The sequence below is a fragment of the Canis lupus genome, chromosome 19, assembly GCF_003254725.2.
Source record: "Canis lupus dingo isolate Sandy chromosome 19, ASM325472v2, whole genome shotgun sequence".
NCBI lineage: Eukaryota > Metazoa > Chordata > Mammalia > Carnivora > Canidae > Canis > Canis lupus.
The window spans coordinates 17,981,079-17,999,747 of record NC_064261.1 but is presented as its reverse complement, the minus strand read 5'-3'; the positions used below and the strand labels follow the sequence as shown (position 1 = coordinate 17,999,747).

Genomic DNA, 18,669 nt, shown 5'->3' with positions numbered 1-18,669 from the left:
GTGTGTTTGTGGTGGAAATGTTGAAGATCAACTTTCTTAGCAACTTTCAAGTATACAGTACGGTGTTAACTGTAGTTACCATGCTATACACTGCACTAAATTTTTTCAAAGTTGAAATTAGAGTAAATGAGAAAAACTAATGTGGGAGGGAAGGAGAATTAAGCAATAAGATACTGAGAAAATTAGTTTCTAACAAACTTTTTTAAAAGTCCTTTGAGTTTTGGGGTGAAAAATAAACAGTACTCCTCCTAAAAGTCCTGTGTCTACAATGGGAAAGGACCTAGGTCACTTTCTCTGTTATTGTTAAGTTTTCGAATAGTTTAACTTGAGTAAATTCCATTTAACTGAAGTATCTTTTGGATAGATAATTTGCGTCCTTATTCACTCTTCCCCATACAATCATCCCTTTCCAATAAGGAGAAATAGAAATTTGCTAAAAATAACAAGGCTAAAAGAGAGCTCTCCAACATTTGCCCTGTGGAATTTTAGAAAATATAGTTTGGCATGTTTGTTAAAGGGAGATGTTGATAGCAGACTGGTGTCATACCATAACTCCAGAAGAGTGGTCTTGGGCAAGATATTACATATTCTGTGCTTTAACTTCCTCAAAATGGAAATGATGATAGCCACCACAGGGTCATTGTGAGTTCATGAATATAAAGTGCTTTACAAAGTGATCATAGGGAATTCCTCATGAGGCCATAGGTGCAAGCTGGGAGAGACAACAGTATAGCAGGACTGGAAACTATGGGCATTTGGGTACTTCTTCATGTAACTTAATTGTGCCTTCAGGGCCTGATCAGACCTGATCACATATATACCACTGACATCTGATGAAGGAATGTTGCTGTGCATGTCCAACTATATGATTTGATGGGTCAGATAAAACCAGTTCATGAAGGCAGCCCAGGTTACATGTGTCAGTGGTCCATGTTTAAGCATTCAGTTTCTGTGAAGGCCAGGAGCAGTTTCTCGGAAGGGAAGTAGAATGGCAGGGTTTTGCTCCAGTATCCTAAGGGCCTACACCTATAGGGACCTTCCAAAGGCTTCATACAGCATCCTTGTCTGCCACTGACATTTCAGGCACCATTGGATATACTAAACCATATGATCCAAGAGGTGAGCAGGCTTTCACAGTAGCCTGGACCTGTTGCAGAGCCTTCTCTTGCATTGAGCCCCACATAGAACTAGTGACTTTAGGGATAACCTGATAAATGGGCCAGAGTAACATTTCCAAATGAGTAATATGTTGCCTCCAATATCTGAAGAGATCTGTTGGGCATTGCACCTCTTTTTTGGTTGTAGGAAGAGCCGGATCCATTAACTTATCCTTCACCATAGAAGTGATATCTCAATGTGTCCCACGTCACTGGACTCCTAGAAATTTCACTGAGGCCCCTGAACTTTTGTCAGATTTATTTTTCACACTCTGGCATGCAAATATTTTACCAATAAATTTAGAATAGTTCCTACTTCTTACTCATTGGGTCTGGTCAGCATAATGCCATCAATGTAATGAACTGGTGTGATATCTTGTGTACATGAAAGATGATCAAGATCCCTGCAAACTGAATTGTGACATGGGGAGCATTTTTTTCTTGTGCCTGTTGGCCATATGTGTAGATCTTCTTTTGAGAAATGTCTGTTCATGTCTTCTGCCCATTTCTTGACTGGATTGTATGTTTTTTTGGTGTTGATTTTGATAAGTTCTTTATATATCTTGGATACTAGCCCTTCATCTGATATGTCATTTGCAAATATCTTCTCCCATCCTGTAGGTTGCCTTTTAGTTTTGTTGACTGTTTCCTTTCTGCAGAAGCTTTTTGATTTGTGACATAGGATTGTAGAGTTAATACAGCCCTGAGGTACAGTGAAGGTATATTGCTGGCCTTGCCAGCTGAAACCAAGGTGGTCTTTACTGACAGGCCTAGAGAAAAAGACATTTACTAGATTGTTAGCTGCATACCAGGTGCCAGAGGATTTGTTAATTTGCTCAAGCAATGAAACCACATCTGGTATAAACCTTCAGTTGGAGTCACCACCTGGTTAAACTTATGATAATCCAGTGTCATTTTTCAAGATCCATCCATCTTCTAAAGAGCTAGATAGGTTAATTGAATGATAATGTGGTGGCATTCACACTCCTACACCCCTTCCACTGACAAAACTCTTCAGAATTTAGATACTTAATGTCCCCAGCTTCATCAGAAGTCTTTCCATACATCTCTATTCCAGATCATATCATGGAATATCAATGCTTTATTACTAGATATAGAACCATTAACATATTAAAATCTAATCAGAATATAGAATCAATTCAAGAAATAATTCAGAAAACACATCCTTAACATTCTGTTTTCTAGAACCACTCTCAGTACCAAAAACTATTAGGGGTTCTCCAGAGAAACATAACCAATAAGAGATAGATAGATGGATAAATCCACAGACTTTTTGATCATAAGGAATTGGCTCACATAATTATGGAAGCTGAGAAGTATCAAGATATACAGTTGGCAAGCTGGATATCCAGGAGAGCCAACGTTTAAGTTCCAGTCTGAAGGCCAGAAAAGATCAGCATCCCAGCTCAGTCAGGTGAGAGTTCCCCTCACTCAGCCTTTTTGTTTTATTTAAGTCTTCAATGGATTGTATGAGGCCCACCCACACTAGAGGGCAATCTGCTTCACTCAGCCTACTGATTCAAATATTAATCTCATAGAGAAATATCCTACCAGACACACCCAGAATAATTTGCCAAAAACCTGGGCATTTTGTGACCCAATAAATTTGACACATAAAGTTAACCATCATAGCCATCTTATTTTCATAAATATTATCTCTAATATTTGTAGAATAGATTTAATTCAGGTCCTCAACATTTCTTACCTGAACAGACTTACAACTAATCTCCTAATATCCAATTTCTCCTTCCTTGCATTCATCCCTTAAACTACCCAACGTTATATTACTTTTTTTTAACAACACAGATGGGGAGTGTTTTCCACCCTCAGCCCTTTGCCAGAACACTGTAGCAACCTCCAGTGGTTTTTCTGGGCTACAGGATTCAGTACAATCTCAGTGGTATGGGCATGAGGAAGTCTTGCTATCTTCTTCCACTCCACATCTCCTCATGGGAATGCCTACTCATCCTCCTGAAGATAAATCAGTGCAATACAGTATATTTACTATCAGATTGAACCATATGAAATTGCCGTTTTTGTGGGTAAAAGATGGGAAATTGGCAGAGTGTGTTGCAGTTTAATCCAATAATATAAAAGAAGGAATATACCTGAAAACTCTAAAAGGGTAGATCACTTGTCTATTTCATCTTCATTTATCTAGTGGCTAGCATGATTTTGAGCACATCATAGCCCATTAGGAAATGTTTACTGAATTAGTCATTTTTATAATAAACAATAGTCAAGAAGTGAAAAGTTTTCAGTATATAGTAAATTTTTATTATCTTAGATTTTACTCTGACTTTATACACGACTCTACCATTTTATAAAAATTAGAATTACATTCAAAGATTCAAGTTTAAAACAGTTATTCTCATAGTTAAGTATTAGTTTATCTAGATATTTTTAAATGTTCTTAGTCTGAATGGAAGAAAAAAATAAGAGACTACTTTAATTTAAGCTAAGTTTTACTTCAATCACCTGAAAAGTAGCTCACTGCTTGTGGCCAAAAAACTTCCTTTTTAAAATAGCACTTAGGGTTTGTTGGGATTTTTGGGTGGCTTTTTCTGGCTTCAGAAAAAAAATGTTAAAATATAACTTACTTAACTCATGGGAAAAGTGAAGCCTTATGATCAGGTAGAGCCTATTCAATCCATGAGAGCACCGAATCCTAACCTCTAGACCACTAGGGATTATTCAGTCCATGAAAGCACTGACCACAACTTTTAATTTGACAGGAAATGGAAAGATTTTCAGTAGAGGGTCTCTCAGGGCTAATTATAATCCACATATAGAATTAATTGGAGGGCTGGTATGGACTTTGGGAAATCTGTTTATCTGTTCTCTGGTAGTAGAATATTTAAGCCATCCCCAACAGGTAAGAATCTATCCTGTTTATAAAAGGCCTGTAAGAAGTGGAAATTTAAAATCATAAAGCCTCTTATAAACATAAAAGTATATCCCCAGAGCGACTGCCGGTGTCATAATTAATTTAACATACGAAGTACCTGGGACATAAGCAGTCAATAATTATCAACTATAATTAATTTTGCATAATTAAGATGACCAGAAAAAGCATATTCCTGAGGCTAAGAAAAATAAAACTTCTCTTAATTTAAAAAAGCAAAGACGAAGTGTGTATACTTACTTATGTGATTATTTTGGAACTGGATGGTACATATGAAACACTTGAAAACATGAGCTATAGAGCTCCTAGTAGATGTGGGCTTAAATTCTAGCTCTCCTAAATTTCTTCTTAAAATGGGGACAATTACACAAATCCACCTTGCAGGACTATTGTGGAGATTAAATATATTATTTGTAAAATGTTTTTTACAGTGCCTTCCCATTGTGGGCTCTTCACAAATAGTTCCTATTAATAGTAGTCGGATTCAGCTTAAGCATTAATACATGCTTACAGAAAGAGTGGATGATGAATGCACTATACAGTCAGTCTGTGAAGCGATAAGCACAGCTCTACAGGGAAAGTCTCATTTCTTACACTTCCTGCAAAAGATGGATGTTCACAAATCAAGAATGTTAGAGTAGATATTCCTCCATTTGAAAGAAGGAACTGCATTAGTGGATCACTGACAGCTAATCCTTCTCTGAATCACCTAGGGAAACTTCTAAAAATACATTCTTGAACTCCAAGTCAGATCTAGAAAAACAGCCGCTCTGAGGGTAGGGAAAAGAGAGAAGAAATCTTGTATTAAAAAACAAAACAAAAAAAAAAACAAACAAACCAACAAAAAGCAACCTAGGTTATTCCCATGATAAGTCAGTGAGATGACCTCTCTATCCCCTTCAAGATTAAGATTCTGTGATTCTAATCACCCCTTCTAAGTGACTCAGAGCTCAGAGTTATGCTGAAGTAATTTGTGGCTTCCTGTCTTAAAATTATGGTAGAGGGAAGTATCACATAATGAGTATTGTCTGATAGATTAAGGGAGATTTGTTACAACATTTTCATAGAAAAATGAAAACTTGCCTGATTAAACCCTTAAGCTTTCCAGCCCTAATATTCTGGCAAATAAGGTGAACAAAGCAGGCTGAATTTTAACATGATGGATATATTCTGTGGCCATAAAAATTCCTGACAAAAAGGGAAAAAATACCCAGGGGATACTCAAGCTGCAAGGGAGAATTAAGCTGAAGGTAGTAACAGACATAGAAACACCTTGCTTTCCCTTAACTGAACCACTGAAGTCTTGAGACTGAATCAATAAAGAAAAAGAATAAGCCTTTGTAGGAGGACCAGCGTGATATTTTTTTACAAAACTGAAGCATGATTGCTGTCTGAGGCCCTTATGGCCAAGGGAAATACTGCTAAATTAGAGTTCACAAATGTGTTTGATTCAATCCAAGGAAGAAATCTCATATTAATTTTGCAGTGTGTCACAGACTTATGCAGCAGATCATGACCCCCAGGATAAATCATTCCTGTATAGACTAAGAACAAACTTCTGTATTCTGGCGGTACCTATGTGGCTCAGTTAAGTGTCTGCCTTCAGCTCAGGGCATGATCCCAGGGTCCTGGGATCGAGTTCCATATTGGGCTCCCTGCCCAGCGAGAAATCTGCTTCTCCCTTTCCCCCTGTCCTTCCCCTGGCTCACGTGCATGTGCACTTTCTCTCTGTGTGTCTCAAATAAATAAACTCTTAAAAAAATTTATATTCGCAGCACTGTATGTATCTGGCTTTCAAAAAGACACTAGTGTTTATAATGGCTGTCAGGTTCCAGAAAGCAGATAATATTCTCAGTGGTCTCATTCTGGGAAGGAAATAAGAGGGTTGCCTTTTATTCCTGAATTGATATAGACAGAACTAAGATACAGGTAGTTGATGATGCCACCTCACAGAAATATTTGCCTACATCATTGACATACATGGGATCAGTTCTTTTGAAACTGGGGTAGGGGATCCCTGGGTGGCACAGCGGTTTGGCGCCTGCCTTTGGCCCAGGGCGCGATCCTGGAGACCCGGGATCGAATCCCACATCGGGCTCCCGGTGCATGGAGCCTGCTTCTCCCTCTGCCTGTGTCTCTGCCTCTCTCTCTCTCTCTGTGACTATCATAAATAATAAAAAAAGAAAAAAGAAACTGGGGTAGTGCTGATTATACCACACACTAACCTTGGGAATAGGTAGGCTTCCTAAAGACCTCAAGTCTTAGCAAAACAGCAGGACAAAACCATGCTTTCAAATAGGTGTACAATTTTTTTAAAATTCTCATTAATTTACATAATTCTAGGATTCTAGCTACTGGGGTATTAACATACTTTGGAAAGGGTAAGTACCCATATAGGGCTATCTCTAAGACCCTCATCAAAACCAATCACTTACAAGGTAGAAAGGAATCTGATTCTTAAGTGTCTGAGTCTTATACCTCTCAAGTATTTTGTGGCTTTACACCATCTCATAGCTGAATAACCCTGTCCTGTCACTTGTTAATCCACCTCACAATGATTTGTATCAGCATTGATAAAGTTGAGGTTTAGAGGCTAACACTCTCTTCGCTATAAGAGGGAGTTCTCAAGGACTCCATATCCTGTCCTGTTTTTAACTGTCTGAAATATATTAACCTATTCACCCCTGTGTAGATGACACAGAAAAGGAAATGATCAGGTTTTATGACTATTTTTAACTTTCTGATTCATTCATGGTCTCGGAGATCTGTGGGTGTTTACTACAGTTTAGCAACTTTCTTTCATAAAGTAATGCCCAGTAAACCTCTTCTTGGACCACAGCCAGGTACAAATGGTCTCATAATCCCATTTTGCATCAGTGCATTTGATTGCCTTCAAAGGTGAGGACGATGCAAAAAGAAATTCCTCCCCAGGAGCTAACCACTAACTGGAAAGGATTCTTGAATGCTAATGAATATTTTCCACTTAAACTCCTAGATTTGGGGCTGTATTTTAAAAGGCTCACTTAATGGAAGAATTTAAGTCTAGTTGTAGAGTGATTTGGGGGAAATCAAACAAAGCTGTGTGCTTTCCCTGAGTGTCGTCATGTCTGTGGCAACAAGCCAAGAGGGGAAAACTGATTTCCTTGGAGTTCTGTCTTTGGAACAAGGCACTGAGTTGTAAAGTCGTCCCAAAGTACTTGAATCAGCAATTCTAGTAGTATTTCCCGTCTACGATGAAATTAAGATAGTTTGTCTTCTAGGCTTTCTTCACTTTCTCTTTCTTTTTCACACTTAAAATGCATTCCTTTGTTTCACTGCATTCCCTTTAACTGCTTCTTGTCCCATTCCCTTACCTCTTTCCCCCTTATCCTTTAAGAACTTCTCAGATGGAGTGTTGATGGGACTAGTAGAAAAAAAACATGCTCATCTGCCTTAAAAGCCCGATAAAGGAAAAAGAATCCGGGATTTCTGTTTGTTTTCTAAGTTCAAAACTCTCTAAATCTGTTAGGGGATCATGACTCCGGAAACCCAGTCATATCAGTTGTGCTACTTAGAAGTTGTTCCAAGTTTGTTGATGCTGTTTTCCAAAGTTTGTCTTAGTTTGAGGTCAGTTTGGGGTAGCACTTGAAGGTCATCTGGCCTTAACTTGAGGTGCCACTAATTGGGTTTAAACAGGAGGCCTGGTAGAGTGAATGGTTTAGAACTGGGTTGGCAGCAAAGTGATGTTGCATCAACTTGTGAAAGCCCAATCTTTTTCATGCAAAGGAAAGAAGAATCAGGTGGAAACAATCTGTTAGATATACTTAGCATGCGTGAAGATTTTGGTGGAGGTTGTCTTCACTACTAGCAAATGGTGCACAATTCTTGGTTTCAAAACTAGTATCCTAAGATGGCCTGTGATTTTACTGACAAGTTGGTGTCTTTTGGTGTATGAATTACAATAGGGCATTTGACTGAGTGACCCAGGGCTTGAACACTGCTATCACAGAGAACATCCTCCCCTTTTATCCCACCTGCCTCCACCCCCAGCAGTATTTTTACATTCACAGAAAAGCAGGAGAATTTGGGAGGTAGAGGAAGGAGACGTTTTCTAGGGTTTGAGCCACAGCAGAATAAAGAAACTGAAGAAAATGGTATGATGGTATAGCTTCTGTCCTCTATCTAGCTCCTAGAATTGGGCCAGGTAATGGGATGGATGTGGTATTTAACCTCTGCCACCCTTTGGAATAAGAAAGAGAAAGCCGATGGGCAAAGGAGGTGTGTTTTGGATAGACTAAGTGACAAAGCACACCAAGTTATAGAGGGAATTACTTCCTGGAGCCCATATACTGTCCTGCCTTCAGAATTATCAGCTTTGGGAGCACTAGAGAAGCATCCTTGGCATGGGCCTTGATGTTTCTCATGAGGGGCTACAGTGATGCTCCTTCCAATGGCCCTCTGAACTGTGGACACTGGGAAAGTGTGGCAGATTTAAGTCAGACACATGTGAAGTATACCCTTTGAATTGGTGCTCTCAATTATGGGAGATGTGGGAAAATTGAAATCTGCAATCAAGCATGGGGACATAGTAGTTTGGAAATTTCTAATGAAAACTGATATATGCCTATTAAGAAAATCAGAAATGTCCTCTATATGACCGTGTGTGTGTGTGTGTGTGTTTATGTTAGAGGTAGCCAGGATTTAATATTTAGTATAATTACATAGTGAGGGGCATCTTTATTTTATATCAGTAGATCTTTTTCTTGGCATTCTCTTTCCTGTATAATTCTTAAAATATCTTTCTTAATCTGGTGATTAAGAACTGGTAGAGACTAGGTATAACTGCAACATAGTTTACTATAAAGAACATTTTCTCACCAAAATTAATCTAAGGAAAAACCTTGTAGACCCAAAGATATTTCTGTCGTTCCTCCCTCTAAGCCTGTAGTTAATATAGTCTCATTTTGCTTTAGTTTACCCTTTTTTCTGGTAAAATGAAAGTATATGAAGTATAGGACATTTGAAATTATGGAAATTTAGAAAGAAGTAAAAATATAACAAATCATATACTGCCATAGGCCTGTTTTGGAAATCACAACGTGTACTTCCAGGATCAGAGAAATGGACTCCAGTTCATTCATAGGTGAGGATCAGAATTGCCCCTCAGTTTATTTATAGCAGAAACAAAACTGAAGCCGTATTCCAGTCTGCTTCTAACTATATTTTAATAGTGGCTTTCTGGAGACAGTGCCTTGGAGAGCACCTACCCTTGGGGATTTCAGACCACATAATAGAGACAACACAAGAGGCTATTGGAGAGCCATTGTAGGTTGACAGGGTCCCTGTTGTGATTTGAGCCTGGATGGGGACTTTAACTGTAATGGGGTTTGCAAAGAAGGCACAGGCAGAGGAGAGAAAGGCAAGAATCAAAGAGTCTCTGTTAAGGAATCCAAAGCTATCTATTTCTGCCCGTATTTCCTATGAACAAAATACGATATTTTTGTTCTATCACATTCTATCCAAAGGAAAATATCAGAAAAATTAGTTTACTCCAATCTAAATGTAATGTCTCCCCTAGAAACAGTTGCAACTGTTATTTACTTCCTTGCTTGCTTACTTATTTTTTAACAGTTGCAACTTTAAAGAGAGACTGAAGATGTAAGTCAAGGAATTAATTTTTTTTAGTCTTTTTTTTTTTTAAAGATTTTATTTATTTATTCATAGAGACAGAGAGAGAGAGAGAGGCAGAGACACAGGCAGAGGGAGAAGCAGGCATCATACAGAGAGCCTGACGTGGGACTCCAGGGTCTCCAGGATCACACCCTGGGCTGCAGGCAGCACTAAACCGCTGCGCCACCAGGGCTGCCTGTCTTTTTTTTTTTTTTTTTTTTTTTTTTGAATATTTATTTATTTATTCATGAGAGACACACAGAGCGAGGCAGAGGCTGAGGAAGAAGTAGGCTTCCTGTGTTGAGAGCCTAATGCAGAACTTAATTCCAGGATCCCGAGATCATGACGTGAGCCAAAGGCAGACACTTAACCCCTGAGCCACCCAGGTGTCCCTCAGGGAATTAATTTCTTTTTTAAAAAAGATTTTATTTATTTATTCATGAGAGAGAGAGAGGCAGAGACACAGGCAGAGGGAGAAGCAGGCTCCATGCAGGGAGCCCAACGTGGGACTAGATCCTGGGACTCCAGGATCACACCCTGGGCTGAAGGCAGGCTCCTTCACTGAGCCACCCAGGGATCCCCCAGGGAATTAATTTCTAATTGTGAAGTTTCCAGTATCACTAAATAAGATGAAGAAACATTGACTAAGAGGCTATGGCATTGTTATATCATTATATATCATTATATGATACTGAGAAGGTAACTATCTGAGAAGTCCAGGGCCAACTTCAGGCACTCCAAACCCTAAATGAGTCGTACTGAAGCAAGTTCAGAGCACTCTCATGGATTGTATTTCAGACACCAGGAATAAGACCAAGAATGACTTAACTATACTGAAGGTATTCATTCATTCATTCATTCATTCATTCAATACATATTCATTAAGCACATAGTATTTATAAGATTTAATCTTAGATTTTGGAGAAAATAAAAGATGTTTAAATTTTATTCCTAAACATATATAGAAATAATTTTAACAAAATTAGGTAAAAAGTGGTGGTGTCATTAGAGAGGTTCTTTAAAAAAAAAAAAAAAAAAAAACCTAGAAGGTGCTAGAGAATTATTATTTAGAAGAAAAAAATGTCAGTGGGGAGGGGATGATTAAAGGGTCAAGAGAAAGAGATTTTTTGAGAGAATGATGCTCCTGGGAGCAACTTGGCAGAGTAGTGGGAAAGAGACATAAAGGAAGGATATGTGTGTGTGTGTGTCAGAGAGAGGGAGGGAAGGAAGGAGAGAAATACTGAGAAAATGTTAAGTTGAAAAGGAAGAATGCATAGATTTATATTGAGTGGCCTTGGTCTACATTAACTAGAATGGAAAGCTGTTTATTGAGAGTGAATATGGCAGCAGGGATACATAGAAATATTTAGAGTAAATGTCTAGAGACTTGTTATCAAAGCATCCATAAAATAGAGAGCCTTGTGAATTAACAATGAGGACTCAAGTAGGGTCATGTTGGGTGGTTTAATTGTGGATTAATTCAGCCTAGGTTTGTGACTTTATTCTAAGGTTGAAAGCAAGCACAGAAAGAATGGATGGGGACTTTAACTTAATGAAGTTAAGGCACAAAGAAGGCACAGGTGGAAGAGAGAAAGAATCAAGAATGCCAATAGGAACATCACTAAAAGGATGAACCAGGGCTTTGGTTGGTGGGGAAAACGTATCTGGAGCTAGAAGGACCGGAGTATCTGAGAGGATCCAATACTGGTACTCTCCCTGACACATTCATCTAATCTCTACCATCTCTATCTAGTGATCTCTACTCTGCCCTGTGAGTGAATCCCTTTAAATCTAAACTTTCTTGGTAGGAGAGGAGGTGGGTGAGTGTGGTGATAGGGCTCCAAAGGGCAGAATATTAATGCAGTGACTGACTTTTGAATGCAGCTAGACTTCTTATAATTCATGGAAATAAAAATAACGTTATATTCTTTCCCACTTAAATTCTTGAAAATGTGAGCAAACAAAACAAAAACATCTATGTAAGTCATAATTGCTAAAAATTACAGAAAAGATTATTAAATAAAAACAGGAACAGTTAGGCACTTTACAAATGCTTAGCTTTCACCAATTATTATTTAATCTTACCCTGTTTCTCTGCACTCATATAGGTTTCTTTTTTCTCCACCTTGACTCTTTATACTTAGAGTTAGAAACCATTCCAGAATTGGAAAATGTATACCAGGAGTCAGTATATCTATGGTTTTTATTTTGCTATAGACTTTAAATTCCCTGGAATGGGGATTTTTAAAAAATTCTTGATTGGTCCTTTCTATGTGTTCTAAAATGAGGAAGAAATGTTTTTTTCTCCATTGCCACTTCTGAAAGAGAACAGATGAAGTCATCAAGAAAACCCTGGCTTTCTCCTTGGTTAAGATTTTCTAGTTAATTTTTCTTCTTGGAAAGGACTTCTTGGAAATTTTTCTTCTTGGAAAGGACGTATACTTCTATTCCCATGTCCCAGTCAACATCCTCTAATGGTTATCTCCTTTGGGACAGCTAATTGCTCCACATCAATGGATGAATTCTAACATAGAATTTTGGTTGTAAAATTAGACTTACCAGAATGTGTCTTTTAACAAGAGAATTCACCAGGCTTTTAAGGCAGAACTTAAGTTCCACGTAAACTTGTGGATGAATCATTTCCTCAGCCATGGGCCATTTAGAAATGAGAGGTTCTGGGGCCCCCTCCGACAGAACTTCTGGAGTGTTGCCCTAGGCCCGTCTAGCTGATTTAAAAATAGTGTGCACCCATTGCCCATCTTATGCTTTAACTTCTCTGCCATGCCAGGCCCCCATGTGGTCTCCTTTGTGACACTCCCAGTGCTCAGATTGATTGGTTATGTGGGCAACATTTAAAGGAAAAGGCTTTAAAAGAAATTCACTTAAAATAGCCAATAAAAAAGAATAAAGATCGCACTGAAACAATGACTTTTCCCTGGAAAGTAGCAGGCAACTATAGGCTTGGATCCAGGTTTCCTTACTTGCTCTGTGAGCCTAGGCTAGGTGCTAGGGCAGTCCCAACTCTATCAGTAGCTCATTCTATTTTCTTCCCAGTATCACCTTTGTTTTTTGTGGGATTTTTTTTTTTTTTTGCGTGTGTGTTTTCAATAGGACCAAACACAATTTATTGTCTTATGTCCAAATGGCCTCAGAAAACAAAAAAACACAATCCATCTAAACCAATATCTGAAAGCTCTCAGTAGATAGCAATTATAGTCAATTATTTACAGTTCTTTGGTACTCACATCAAATTACCATATCCTACTCATTCTATTTCTGAATATTTTGACTTAATTACCTTTGGAAGGAAAAGGAATAAAGCACTGATCATGCCAGCTTTGTAGAGTGAAGTCACTCTTTGTGCCCCGACCCTTCCTTTCTTCTTTTGGTCTCTGTGCAGGAGTCATGTCACTGTGAGGTTCCCTCCCAGGGGCACCCGGGATTGGTATTGTGGTGAAGGCTCCTCCCCAGAGTGGTTGGCTTCTCCAGGACTCTGACCTCAGATATGCTGAAGTTAGGGCTGGTTGGGCTCTGAAAGTTTACAGTTGGGTTTCAGGTGAGCTTCAGGACAGGAAATGTATAAAAGAGCAATGGCAGGAGTTTGTGGTGTGTCTAGATCAGAGTTTCAGACCTGTTTGTACTTTAGAATCGTCTCAGGTAGTCTCGAGAAAATTCCAATGACTGGGCCCATCTCCCACACTAATTGAGTTAATATCTGAGTTAATATCTGGGGAGTCCAAGCACCAGTATTTTTTGAACAGTTCCCCCAGGTGATTCTAATGCACAGACATGATTGAGAGCCACTGGCCTAGAGCTTGGTCATCTCCAAGGCCTCATTCTTTATGTGTATAGTCTGCAGCTTACCGACCTTACTGGCCAGAGAGGAAGCAAAGATTAACCTTTATTTGCAATGTAGCCACTAAAGTGCTCTTGATACTATTTCCTTTTGTTTAATGTAAGCCTCAGTACATTAGTTATTGAAGGGTCTATAGATTAACTATTCAGTTTTCACAAATTCCTATATTGTTTATTTGGAGGCAGAAAGCGTCATGATTAAATGCACAGGCTCTGAAGTCCGCGTGCAGGCTTTCAATTCCAACTCTACCACCTACTAGCTTTGTGACCTTGGGTAATTTAGTTAATCTCAGTGATTAAAGGACCATGAGATTGAGAAATGATAGTATCTTCCTTTAATTTGTGTGTATGTGTGTTTGTGTGTGTTGTATATTTAATGAGTTACTGTATCTAAAATGCTTAGAGTAGTGTCTGATATAGTGATTGCTCAGTAAATGTTAGGGTTTTTTTTTTTTTTAAATCATTTTACTACCAAGTCTCAGAAGCATTTAATAACATTTAATAACGGCTTGTCTTACTCAGGGAAGCCTTGCAACTAAAACATATTTTATGGTTTACATCTGCTGAGAAGCACAATTTTTTTTCTCAGTTATGCACAGCAAGTAATATATCTTAAATATATTCATTTTTGTAACCTAATCCAAATACATCCAATACAATTTTGATTTCATAGGAAAAGTATATGCCACTGACCTAAACCAAAAGTATTTCCAATGTAATTCCCCTTAGCCCAGTGTTTCTCAACCTTTTTTTTTTTTTCATTTGTATTGCCTTTCTTCATGGAGCATTCATAGGCATTTTTTCTCCTAATTGCTCTCCACATGAAATACCAAGAATATATTATGTAGATGTTTATGTAATGTATACAGATATATTGTATACATAAAAGGTAAGATGTTTCACCTCTGTTAGGAGCAATATCACCCCCAGTGGATAGCATCCTTTATCCAAATCCCCTCAAATGTTTATGCCATTCTCATGCCACTCAGTCCAAGGGGAAATGTGACAGAGTGGAAAGGAGAGAAACATATGATCATATAAACACATTGATAGGAACCTTCCTAGTGCTGTGGAAGGGATCAATTTAAGTGAGGAGTCCCACGGTTTACCCTGTCTTTCCCTCACATTAAATATACCTCTGCCAACATGATGTGACTTTTGTGGCCTGACAAATAAAAAAAAAAAAAAATCACAGGGAAAAATGAGAACATCCTCTTCCTTCAGAAAACCAAGCAAATGTCCTATTATCATTCTTACCTCTCAGAAACATTTCATATGCTCATTCCAGGTCTAAAAAGGCAATGAAATAAACTAATGAAACCCCAGAAAAGGTTGTGAGAAATCTACAGATAAACTAATCCCTATTATTTCAAAACTAAGTGACTTACTTTTTAATAGCCATATTAGCAATTGATTTCATAATATGGCCATGTATTTTTTTAGATTAATGTTTCTTATAAAGTGTTCATTGATTGTGCAGTGATAACTCAAAACATTTAAAATAATCGGAATATTTATATAGTTGTCAATATATTAGTCTAATTATTGGCTTTGAAAACAAACTTAAATTTATTTTTAAAATGTCAGAATTTTAATAAGTAATAAGAAAGTATTCAAACTGTAACCAGTATTTGTAAATATGGGCCATTTAGTACTATGGTACTAAAAATAGAATTACTGATTTTCACATTTCCTCATGCTTTGAAGGAAAAGTGAATTTGAAGTATGTGCATATTGATATTACTGTGATTATAGAATATGTTATGAGGATCAATAGGGTCTCATATACCTAGTTATTTAATCTCCGTTGAGCTGTGAAATGCTGCTTGATGTGGCTGTTTGCTAAATGTGGGTCTTGAGAATATTGATTGCATTATAAAGGATCATTCAACATGTTTTTACAAACTTAAAATAGAAAGACAGGTTTTACTTTTTTCCCATGTAGGAGAGAGTGGAACATTTTAAAATTGAGAAACTTAAAAAGAATTCCAAGATAAAAGAAAGTGAGACTTGAAATTTCTAAGTAGCTCTGGGCCTTTTAGTCACAGTCCCCAAGTCATTTCTCATAAGGTGCTTTTATCTTTGGTAAATATGTCCCTGCTTATATAAGAAAAAAATCTTATTTACAGTATTTAGGAGTACAAAGGTTTAATACAGAAAATTAAGAACAATTATCAAGTAACGTTTAGTACAGAGTATGCCGATAATAAAGTGTCATGTACTATCACCATTGAAATGTGAAAGGAGTCCCTCAGAATACCTTAACTTTCCTAAGCCACAGTACCCTCTTCTGTAAAGTGTTATAATAAGATATTTCTCAAGTTTGCTTATGGATTAAATGAGATTACATATTACAACAGTTTAGGAGTCCCCCTTTGCTTTGCAAGCATGAAGAATCATTGCCATTATTATTGTCATTATGAGCTCGAGTATCAGGAAAAACACAGAACCTCTTAACTCAAGCTCTCCTGATAACTGGGTATTGATCTACTTGTATGTTAACACCCACATTTTTAAAATACAGGGATTAGCAGGATTTGCTTTGACTATATTATACATAATTGTCTATTGATTGTGTTGTGATTGTCCTCTGTTTACATTTCCTATTTACTTTTTTGTATCCACTACTAAACTCTAAGCTAGAAAGGAAGTATATTTGTCTTACTCATTTGTTGCTCTACCACAATGTCTAGTGTATGTGACTGAGCACCCAGTATGTGCTCAATTATGTGTTGAATGAATGTAGGAATAGGTGGCGATGATATCATGACAGAGAATTATATACTTTGATTTCCTTAGGTAGAATGTTTTTCCCATGTGGTTTTAAAACCTGCCTCAATTGTGACCTGAGACCTCCGTGACTCATTTGGCCTCCCAACGAAAAACACCAGGAGTACTAATTACTGTAAAAGGCAATGTCTTCAGAAAGAAAAGTTGTCTACCTACAGTAACTAAACAGAAACCACCTACCATCAAATTTTATGTTGGCTCATGAACCACCAAAGAGCAGGAATGTTCCATTCCCATCTAAGAAGACTGCTATTTAACAACTGGTCTAAATCACTTTAGAAGGTGTTCTTGAAATAAAGCAATCTACCGTATCCTCAGAGCCTACTATTTTTATGTTTCACTCTATACAGATTTTTGCTTCTTCTGCTTAGTACTGTAGTTGAGAAGAACCTTTGACCCAGGGTCCTTCCTGATCCTCCTTTGGATGTAAGAGTTCATAAACACAAAGGCTGGCTTCAGGAAGCCAATGAAAGACTTAATTCTGGCAGAATTTGAGGTGGAGGAAAAGGGAACTGGGTACTCTTCTGCTCTGTAGTCCTTTGTTTCCCCATGATGTTATCTCTGCCCTGTCTGAGGAAGGCAGGGTAAGGCATGTGGGAGCAACAGAAGGCAGTGTGGCCAGCCTAAAACAGGTTGGTGAGGCAAGAGGGACTGAGAGCTACTGAGTGGGAATACCACTGAAAGGTTAAATCCAGAATAGCATGGTAGATTCTTGGAACAATGAGATAGTGATGGGAACAACATGGATAGGTAGAGATAGAGTGATGAGTGGCTCAGAATCAAGGCTAGGTTAAAAGCGTGTTGCCGGTAAGACTATCCTATGGCAATTGAGCTTAAGCTCAATTTTCCTTGAGCTGGTCACCTTTTCATAAAGGAAATGTTTAGGTGAAGCAGTGGACAGGGGCCTCATGTATGGCCTGGCCTGGCCAAGGCTTAACGGGAGCCAGCCGTATTGGGATTTATATTGCCTCTGTATCAGTTAGGACTGGTTTCTGCCTCATGTGTCACTTCATGGCTATAAGATGGATACTGGAGATCAAGATATCATATCCCCATTCTTTCAAGACATTAGAGGAGGGGCAAGGAGAAAAGAGTTAGAGTCAACAGATTTTCTCTAACGTCTTCTTGCCAGGATGGTATCACTTGGTAATGCCTGGGGATTCTAGCAAGGAAGGCAGGAAATGAACAAATGAGCTTTTGCATCCTCTTGAATAGATAGAATCAGTAGAGAGCTGATTTGGGTCTGGGGAAACCAACATACACTGTCTTTCACTCGTTCCAAAACACTCCTTACCACTTGCTTCCTTCCCACTCTATCCCACATGACAATGTTTTCTAAAAAGTAGAGAATGCTCAAGGATGTTTCTAGTGGAAATAGTCATCGAACTCATTTAAGTCCTCTTCGGGTATCCACCCAATCTGCTTGGATATGCAGAAAACCTATTTCTCTTGTTTGATCACCTTTCATTCTTGTAGCAGATTTGTTTCCTCTTGGCCCACCTCTGATTTCAACTGCAGCCATGGTGGACATTTCTATGCATGCCACTAAAAATCTTCCACCTCAGACACCCACCTCCTCTCTATTTACCTGCCCCAGGGTTTTCAGCAAACCCAAAATAATTCATTGGCCCATACATGTGAGTAGCCCAGAAGTACAGGAAAGCTTATTTTCCTCGAGATAACCCTTCTCCAGGGGCAGACAGGAGTCAGTAGACAATACCCCTAATCTGCACTTGGACAATATTGAGGAGCATTCTACATGCTTCTTTGAGGTTCCCAGCTAGTTGAACACTGTAGAAAGCAGCCCAACAAATCCCTCTTACCTGTTTGTTTTCTTCCTCTGCCTAATTCTCCCTTCTTTATTACTCTTGCTTCTTGGGATCACCTGTATAGGTGAGGAGGCCTGCACCCACATCCTTGTCTCAGACCCTGCTTTGAGGGGAGCCCAAACTAAATCTCATTGGAACTCCGTAGTAATTTTTACCTTTTGGCATTTCCACAGTATCCTTCTTTTTACATACTACCTTTTGAAGGGAAGCTAGGCTTGATTTCTCCATGAAAACTAAAAATTTAGGTATGTGAACAATAATCTATTATACAAATATAAACATGTCATATGTTTTTCTGTTGGGAGAAACAAATATGTCAGAGAGTATTCTTCTCTCAGAATCCCTTATTGGACCAAGGTATTGACTGATAATTATAAATGTGTATGTGTCTAGGAGAGTCAGCAACAATATAGAAGCATTTACAAAATAGTGTGCCAAGTGCCTGGTCCAATGGAATGAGCGA

At 38.3% G+C, this 18,669-nt stretch overlaps 1 long non-coding RNA gene across 1 annotated transcript in view; it reads left to right on the top strand.

The window, feature by feature from the left end:
* The window catches only part of LOC112642747 (uncharacterized), a 31,646-nt gene extending 14,966 nt beyond the window's left edge, over positions 1-16,680 (top strand). The window contains exon 5 of the long non-coding RNA XR_003125406.3: positions 16,387-16,680. This is a non-coding gene — a long non-coding RNA (uncharacterized LOC112642747). The remainder of the gene's footprint in view (positions 1-16,386) is intronic.
* Positions 16,681-18,669: the final 1,989 nt, after the last annotated feature.